A 9862-nucleotide genomic window follows, 5' to 3' on the forward strand; every position below is an offset into this window, starting at 1 on the left:
CAAACGTTCGTAACTATACCGTTATAATTCAGACTCGCAAACGGCTTTCGCCTATGCGTTCGTGGATTCAAGATCTATTTAAAAACACTAGTTGTAACTTTGAAATATGAACGAAAGATAAAGATTGATTATGAAACTTCCAACTTGACAACTAATCAATTACTAAACTTATAATTAGTGGAATTAAAATTAACTAATAAAGATAATGTAATCGCAAAATACGAATTTAAATTACGAAACACGAAATAAATGGTGAAATTCTGGGGATGGGATTTCACATAAGAACTTCAGGTTTTGGGTGTAATCCGGATTTAATCTCATGAGATGTTGAGGGAGAGATTCATTCGTGCATGTTCCTCCACTTTCAGGGAAGTGCATCCTTCAACATCTAAAACTTAGAAATACAAGATTGATAGGTTTTGAGAAGAAGAATTTTACCTCCGAACGCTCAGCCCAAGGAGAATAAAGATGCATAGGTCATGCTAGAGGTGAAGAAAGCTCGGTTTAAGAAGTCCCTTCAAGTTTGGAAGCCTGTTTTGGAAAGCAACAAAAACTAGCTAAGTGCAAGAGGGGTGAACTTCATATAATACTCAAAGTTCAAAAAAGGTTACCTTCAACTCCTCCAGAATCTTGGCTATGACCTCTTTGTCACTTTGCTGCCTTTCTACACCTACCTGTATCTTCTGAGGGGAAGGATCAAGCTTCTTGCTGATAATAGGTCCTAGTTACAAGAAATGATAAGATTAGCTCAAAGAATCAAAGAAATGGACTGAGATTGCTTGTCTAAATCCCAGCTGTCTACCACAGAAGTTGGGGTGGTAAACCTTCATCCTACTTTCACAGCCCACTCAGTCGCTCCGTACTCCCTAAGTCAAATCCCTCTACTAGATGAAGCTAACGAATTTCTCCTTGCAGAAGCTGTTGGCATCCTCCCCAAATGAATCCTAGAAGAAGTTGTCCGAGAACTAAGGGTATATCTTAAGTACTGAAGCACCTTCCAGATCAGTCCGAGTCTTACAAATTCTAAAGAAATAAAGGCAAGCTAAGGTAAAGTGATTGGTGGTGGGAGCCTCTGCTAGAATTTGAGCTGAAGCTACTCCCTCTGGAAACTCTAGGTTAGCAGCCCGAAACTCCGAGAAGTACCATTGAAGCGAGAGCTTCACCATCCAGGTAGCTCCGTTGACATTAGTCTTGAATGGCTGGTCCCTTGTCATCTCATAAAGAAGATGATAGAGATGTGTCAGAAAATGACCGATGGCAACATTATCGAAGGAATACAGCGCCTCCACCAAAGGGATCCATTCCAACTTCACTCTTTTGGATTTGTTTGGGAACACATGTTTATTCAACCAATAGAGGAGAAAGTACATGTGCTCCTAAGCTGGATCAGAGGTGGGAGAAGGCTGGTTGAACATCTTCTTAGCAAAAGGAATGAAGCCCGCGAAAGAAGTCGCATAACTCTTGAAGGTAGTGAGGTTATACTCCAAGCTAGTGATCGACTGAGAAGCCTCTAAACCTTCAGCAGCAGGGCATGAGGGTGAAGACCAATAATATGTAATGTCTACGCACTTGCCTGATGGCCTCAAACCAAAGACCTGAGCCATATCCAGAATGGTGGGAGTCAAGGGGCCCACTCTGAAATTAAAGGTATTAGTCCATGTGTTCCAGAATAGAAGAGCTGTTGAGATAAGCTCATTCTTCCTCGAAGAAAATGGACAGGTTGAGGCCAGCCTAAGGGCAATGAATGCCGTTGACCTGAGGGCAATGAAGGTCGTTGAGCTGACGGGAGTCATTGTTGAATTCAAGAGAAATGAGTGAAAGAGTGACTGGAAATTGAGGTAAGAGAAGGCTGAGAATGCAAGAGATTTGGGAGCTCAGGGAGTCAAGTTTGCTGAATGAGGTGGCCGAGAAAAGTGAAATGGAAGTTATTTAACGGGCAAGTAGTTAACTTTGGAAATCATGGGTTAGTGCAAAGATTCGTTTGAAACGGCTAATTAAGTGGTGCTAATACCCAGTTTCGGCAAGCAATTAATTTTAATCATTATCAATGTCTTGATTAGCAGACTTAACAATAATTAAAAGGGGCACTGTTTGAGTAGACATTTAATGCTGGGCTTAGTGAGAGTGGAGGCCCAAGAACACAAAAAGCAAGGGGAGGATTAGGCTCGAACAAATCGACAGCCCAGGAAGAATTGAAAATCATTTTTGCCAAGGAATAGGCAACAAGCCTATGTGAGAAGTGACACTCATAAGGGCAGCTCACCCCCAGCAAAAAGTACTTTTCGTGGGAATGGATAGGTAAATAAATGATGACTCACCATGTTCCGGAGGCCATCACCAAAAGTTAAGGCTTAGACAATAGGGCTAAAGAGTCTATAAAAGCAGCAAGGAACACAAGGGATAGTGACACTCAACCAATCAATCAAAAGACATCCAACTTTGCTCTTAGACAAGCAAGAAACCAGAAAGCTTTAGTTTGTCCAGACTACTCTTTTAGTCATAGATCCACCATAGAAAGCCATCTTTTGTCAAGTTTTAGAAGCTCTGCTACTTTTTCCCAGTATTGTAGTATCTAATCCCTTTAGTAAACCCGATTTACATCTCATTCTCCCAAGATTACAACCCCTGTAAAACACAAAGAGAAGTGGTTGTAAGAAAATGAACCTTGCCAGGCAAGGTTATAAGCTTGCCCGAATCTCTTTCGTTTGTACTTACATAAAGTATATTTGTTGTTTAATATATCTTCCATTGTGTCTTAAATCATTTTGAGCTGCTTTTCGTTCAAAGTTTCATCTATGATTAATTTGGCTACACTAATTAACCTTGCTTCTTGAGTGTTAACTGTAATCAAAGAAATGGTTGGAAGGGTCCTGAACTCCGTTTATCTGGACATATAATATTATAAGTAAAAGTTCTTGTTTAAAAGGCAAGAAAAAGAATTATATACAGACTTAACCCATTTGTAACAATCCAATAGAATCAAGAAGTTTAAATAACTTATGGCGCAAGTAATCAACCCATTTCATAACAAAAAAAAAGAACAATCTATTATACAAAGATACGTTCATATCCATATTAGTTTTGATTGTGAGCCTCAAAGTCTAACGAATGCCCCACAAAGGCACCATTTAAACTAATTGCAAACTCATATTGCAGCACACCAAGCAGCAAACCTTAGCCGACAAGCAAGATCCCTGGAAGTTATGCGAGGGACATATCTAGCCCAAACAAGTGTGACACTAGTTTAGCTGCACCAAGCCAGTGGGATCTTGTTTCCGACAAGCGGATGACGGAGGAGGAACAGCCGCTTCAGGTGGCAAGATGTACTAAGGTAATCAATCCAAATTCTGACAAGTGCTAAATTCATTCCTTGATGCAATGAACAAAGTCGTTATGGGGAACAAGAAGTTTAGTGCAATGCCTAAACATATGGTTTACAATTTATATTTGACTATAGAACTTCATGTACATTAGAACCTCGATAATTTAAAATATCCGATAAAACAATAAGGCTGATTAAATAATATTTTTGGATGGTTCAAACTTGGAGATAATGTGCTAAATTAATAATTCGCTAAATATCAAAGAGAATATATAATGAAAATTTTATATAAGTCCCACATAATATATAAATTAATGATTTCTTGATTTCTTTACACCTTTGAGATTAGAAACCATTGTTCTATGTATGATGTGTTACTATGACTTATGGGAGAAATAAGAAAGCTCATGAATTGTACTTCCTTAAACAAATGTATAGAATTGTTAATTCGTAAATCAAGAAACTAAATAAAATGTACAATATTTGAGTAAATAAGAAGGAATATTATATGATTGATAAATTAATAATTTTTTTAATTTGTCAATTATTTAACATTTGCTAAAGTAATAGATTTTCTTTGGTCCCAAGATTACTAATTTATGGAGGTTTAACTGTGTGTTTTTGTTACGACAGTTTCATTTTTGTTTGTTTATCTATGTTTTTTTTGTTATTTAGTTTCTATTCTTTCTGTTAAATGATTTGTGAGCCTATTACAAAAACACGAAAAGAAAAAATGATTTGTGTGCCTAGCGTAAATTTCAAAATGATGACGTAAATGTAACACTCACTAAAATAACGAACAATTTTCATACGATTCCATATCCATCCACCCTTCTAAAATACACAAAAAATATACAGACCTCCACCACAAGGTACTGAAAAATCTCAACCAAGGTTGGAGTATAATCATGTGAACTATTATAATTCTTTACTTTTTTGGGACAAACAATAGAGTAGTGTACGTACACTAAACTCACTTAAATTACAGGGAAGGAGATTGAAATACAAGACCTCGAGTGCAAGGACGAATGTTCTTAACCAAGTGAGCCACAAGCCACTTACAATCTATAATAATTATTTTCAATTTCATATTTTTAGCAAAGCAAAGTAATTTGGATTGCTTTGAATGTTTTACTCAGATCAAAAATTTATAAATTTTGAACGCCGCATTGCATTTATAAATTTAAAAACCATAGCTAGCATTGTTGGAAATGCTTTAAAAAATGGGTGTTTAAAAATTATTTCCTCAAGGTATGCTTTAACGGCGTTTAATCGGTTTCAGTGATTGCATTCGAGTGCTACAGAGCAAGCGTAATACTACGTATAACATTAAAGAAAGAAGTAGAGCCCTAGTATCTGAATATCCATCCATAAAGCATGTTATAGCCGCACCAACAAATGTTGTTTCATTATTCATTCATGTCAACTCCATTGGAATAGCAAGGGATTTAAGACGAGCTAAACTAAAAATGAACTATGCGCAGAAAGCGAAAAATAAGAATGTTTATTACCAGAGACATTGTGGTCTCCGAAAAGGAGATATCAACAGACCTGGGAAAGAAGGCAACTTGAACTTGCCTAAATAATCGTCGTCTCCAACTCTCAACTCTTATATATAGGATGCCGTCTCCTGCAATTCCAAGTCAAACAGTGGAACGAAGGGAAATCATATTGATCACTCGAACCAAAGGTACCAATATCACCGATAATAGTTTCGGCAGCCATGTATTTGCAAATAAAAATCATAACTAAGAAAATGAGGTGGTTATATTACCTCTTTGGTCGACTACGGTCTTCCTCATAGTCCATCACTCCTCCAGGTTCGGAGTAGATCTCCTCATGCCCCTGGAAGTCAACGTCGGCCTGCTTACAGTGGGGAACTTCTGCCACAATGTAAGTAAAGACACATCGACCAACATATCCCAATAACTAAACAAAAGATTAATAAAAAATTATGTGTTTCGTGTGTGGAGTGGGACTAAAGAACTCGTTCATCTATGATTATGTATAGCTTCAGAATAGCTCATCAAAAAGGCGCTGATGTGCACATTTGTGGCAGAGAAATACATCAACGAAAATAAAATCATAATATCGTGTTTTACCATCCCATGCCATATGTTCAAATCATCAAAATGGATCCTGTTCACTTTATTAGGAAGGATTACTTGCAGAAGCAATACGAAAAATACAACAGGATTAAACTGACCTTGATGGAAATCGACTTCTTTACTTCTTCCACCCTATTTCCAACTTCTTTCTTGTGTTCCTTGGCCACTTCAGTCATAGTATCAGCTCACTTCATCTTTTCTTGAATTGAGATAAGAAGATTGCTTGAGGTATCCAACCTACGTTTTCATTCACACAAAATTTAGGCAACACCATCAGATTTATATCTCAAAAAGAAACTTGAGAAATCATTACTACAATAAACATGGAACCGCTTTTTTTAATGTGGTAGTAGTTAATAAACTCTACCTGAAACAATTTCATTAAATTGGTAACAGATGCTCCATAGCATTTGATTGCACACAACTAAGAGTCAGGGAAACTTTTATGCAATCAAGGTCAGACATGAATGTTTTCAGATCATAATGCACATATTTAGGACCAAATTCTAAATAAGAAGTTCCATATATGCATACTGAACATACAACCCAACAGAGAAACTGCATCAAAATCAGAGACGTTACCAGTTTGACAGTGTTTGAATCGTACTCCCAAGTTGTCCAGGTCTCGGATCTCTCCCTGCAGCAAACTGGACCTGCATTTTACAAGAAATAATTGATTCGACATTTCTTATAAGGAAATAAACAAAGACCAACGCAAGCGAAAACAAGTAAAACAACACTAAAATTAAAAATAATTTGAAGCAAAGGCAGCAGTAATAAACACAAACCTCAAAGCATTTTCGCAACTGGTCCAGCTTTCCTCTTATTATGCCCTAAGAGAAAACATATAAAGTTACAATCAGACATCTCCTTCATGTTTTCTCTATCCACTTAACTATGTTACACAGATACAAATACAGGATAAATTACTATATAACAAGGATGGAATAATAAAATAGTATATATCACATTACACGTATATGTGCATAAGTAATCTACATAAGAGAGTCAGAAGTGAGTTGTAATTTAAAAGTACCAATGGACGACCCCCATTTTTAAGGAAAAGATTCACACAAAAAATGCCAAGGGCATCTGGATGCGTATGTACACAACGCATGTTGCACTATATCCAAAAGTCAAAACTTACAAAATGTCAATGAATACTGCAAATCAGTATCCGATAACTGTTGGGGTGTTATCGGTGGGGGGCATCAGGGCCATATCCTCATAGGATACTCCACACCTGCAATATTTGGAATAACTGTTGGGGTGTTATCGTGTTAAAGTTGTTGGGATCCTAGCCGTTAGCAGATAAGTCTTGTTGCTAGGGTTCCTAGTTGTTAGGGTTTCTAACCACGTAGGAGTCTAATAAAGTCCTAGTCTTAAGGGACACGCTGCATGTTTGTTTTCCAAGTAGTCGTTACCACGATTGTAGGTCCTGTAAAATCGTGGGCAGTTTCATTTACTTTCTGATCAGTTGTAAGGCTATTTAATGGCCGGTGTTGATGCTTTTAATTAATAAGAATTCTCCCTGGTTTTCATGCAAGCTTTCGAACTTAGCTTTACTGTGATTCTTTGCTAGGTTCTAGGTTCTAACATATCGGGGGGGGCGGGCATCAGGGCCATATCCTCATAGGATACTCCACACCTGCAATATTTGGAATATCTGTGCTTCATAGACCAAACTAACAGTAACAATTTTCAGGTACTGTCCGGTATTCAAAAATAAATTCTTACACGGGCAAGAACCATAGCAGAGTCCTGCTGCCCATGCACATTGAGTCAAATTGGCGGACAGATGGACGGGAGAAGAGTGTTTATTTGTACTGTATTTGAAAAACAATTCGTTAAAGTTATGATTATTCATTCCCCTTCACTAAAGAAACCTTTTTGTCCAGTAAAAGATGCATATTTCAATGTAACTGGGAAAAAATAGAGGTAGACGGATGAAAGAATTATTACCGCATACATGCACTCATTAATGAGAAAATCCTCGAGTTCTCGTACATTGATAACATTTAACTCCTGCATAAGTGGATGATACGGTAGTACCTGGAAAATAATTCAAGAATATAAGAGAAAACTGAATGCACAACACAATATGGGACATCTGTGTATATAAAAACCGGATATCAACACAATAGTGACCTAGACACCTAATATCATGATATGATGAATCACTACTTTACAAATACTTAAAAAGGTTCTAGAAGACTCTCTCCATGGTCTTTTAGCACAACAATCTCATGATATGTTCAATCAAAGGCATCAGATACTAAGACCTGTAAGTCCACTATTGTTCCTGAATTTTGATTGGAACTAATAAGCTTCTGGCATTGCATATAACTTTTTCATGTCATTGTTTGCAGTAAAAGGCACCATCACCTATTAATTTCAGAATTCAATTGGTAACTGCAGTCTTTCCTCCAAGTGCAACTAAAACAAATATCTGTCCATAAGACTTGTCTAAAAGTGATGATAATTTTTCCTCTCCTTTCATTTTTGATGACATATTTTCTGAAGCATGGAGGACATCAAGTACCAAAGGTGACAAGCTCCATATATTCACATTGGAAAACCGTACAGCCATAACCATTACTACGCAATCAGAGATGTATATCACCAACAACTTTTCAAAGGATTATGCATTTAAGGAAACATACCTTGTTTGTCTCAGCCAGTGTAAGAACAGTAACCTGTTTCAGCTTTAAGACTTGATCAGGGACCAAATGTGGAAGACGGCTGGCATCACCTACAATACATTTCAGTTTCTTAAATTCCATAACAATGCCAAAGAGACGCTTAATTTCTTTTTTCATAGAAAATATACTCAGAAACTTTATGGGAAGTAGTTCTCCTGGGAGTTGACAATATCTCCTGAATTTCAAAAATTATTGAAGTAAGGAAAAGCTTAAATGTTATGGAGGGAATAATAAAAGACATGGTAGTAGAATTTAATAAAAGATACGGCAGTTGCTTTAAAACAAATGTGCCAGTTTACACTTCTTCTAACGAAAATATGTTGCTGCCTCCATTTATTCATCTTATCAGTGAATAAGTATAAGAAAGTATCTTCTTTGACATCTCCAAAGCAACAGTAAGAAACAAAAATAAATGATGAACTGATGAATCTGCAGCAGAGCTTGATAGAAGTATACATTAATATGACAAAAGCACCAACTGCATTGGCACCCAAAACCCTGCCACATGTTCTTGAGAATGAGGCTGCGCACAATGTTTTATACAATGAACCAACAGACGTTCCAATGGTGGCTCAAATTTTGGGTTTTTCTCCTTCTGAGTTTTGTTTTCATGTTGCACAGGGTTTGTTGATATTTAAATTTTAGGGCGTTATTGTTCGAATTCTTCATCACAGATATGGAAGCGGAAAACAAGCATTAATCGATTTGGTGCAAGATGACCAAAGCAATCAAACCAACAGCTAGAGAATAATAAACCCATTAGAAAATCAACCAAAAGATGAAGCGATTTTTGCGTGCTTACTCTTGTAATCACTCCATGTGCCATGTGCAAACAATCGAAGCACATCGAGGTACACAGAATTTTCAGTTCCTTCAAGCTGCACATATTCCACAGTCAAAAAACATATGCGTATGAAACAAAATCCAGTAACAATCAATAATTTTATTCTCTCTTTGGCTGCAACAAAATTCTGATTATACATCCTTTGCTCAAACCCAGAAACTACACGACCAAAATATACACAGAAAACTGAAATTCCACAACAAATAAATAGATACATGGGAACCTGAAGAACATTAGGGACAGCGATAATTTCCGAAAAGGCAAAAAGGGCAGGGTGGGAGGTGACTTCTGCGACGAGGGGGCCGAGAGCCGAGCCATCGAGTGATGAGGCTTGCTTCACGAAGTGATCAATGACCTCCTCTTGCTTTTGCTCAATCTCCATCTCAAAAAACAACAGAAACTACTAATTGCAACGATGGAAAAATCGAGACGAGACGGTGAAAGTTCAGCAGTGGAAAGCTAGGGATTTGGTGGGTTTGAATTTCGGGGAAGAGATTGAGGAGAAAATAGGGGTTTCGGAGAAAGGATCTAAGGGTAGAATGATGCATTGTCAGATTCTATTGTGGGCACCTGGCATTCGCATCGATCTCCTCTCCATTGCTTAACCGTTATTAGACCTGGCAGTTTTTGACAGGACACGGTGACACGACACAAAAATAACGGGTTTCGGATCAACACGATAACTTATCGGGTCACTATCGGGTGACCCGTTAAGAACCCATTAATAGGTATACACGCGGGTAACACGTGGGTAACCCGTTTCGACCCGTTAAGAAAAAAATTATTTTAATAATTTTAAAGTTTAATTACTAAAAGATTTATTATAAAATACAATAGTCATATTAATATATACAATATATTCTATATTAAATATATAGTTTTGTAT

At 37.2% G+C, this 9862-nt stretch overlaps 1 pseudogene; it reads right to left on the reverse strand.

Moving 5' to 3' along the window:
- Positions 1–4672: 4672 nt before the first annotated feature.
- LOC126630586 (COP9 signalosome complex subunit 7-like) lies at positions 4673–9565 on the reverse strand (annotated as a pseudogene).
- Between the last annotated feature and the right edge of the window lie 297 nt (positions 9566–9862).

This window comes from Malus sylvestris, chromosome 7 (assembly GCF_916048215.2).
Source record: "Malus sylvestris chromosome 7, drMalSylv7.2, whole genome shotgun sequence".
Classification (NCBI taxonomy): domain Eukaryota; kingdom Viridiplantae; phylum Streptophyta; class Magnoliopsida; order Rosales; family Rosaceae; genus Malus; species Malus sylvestris.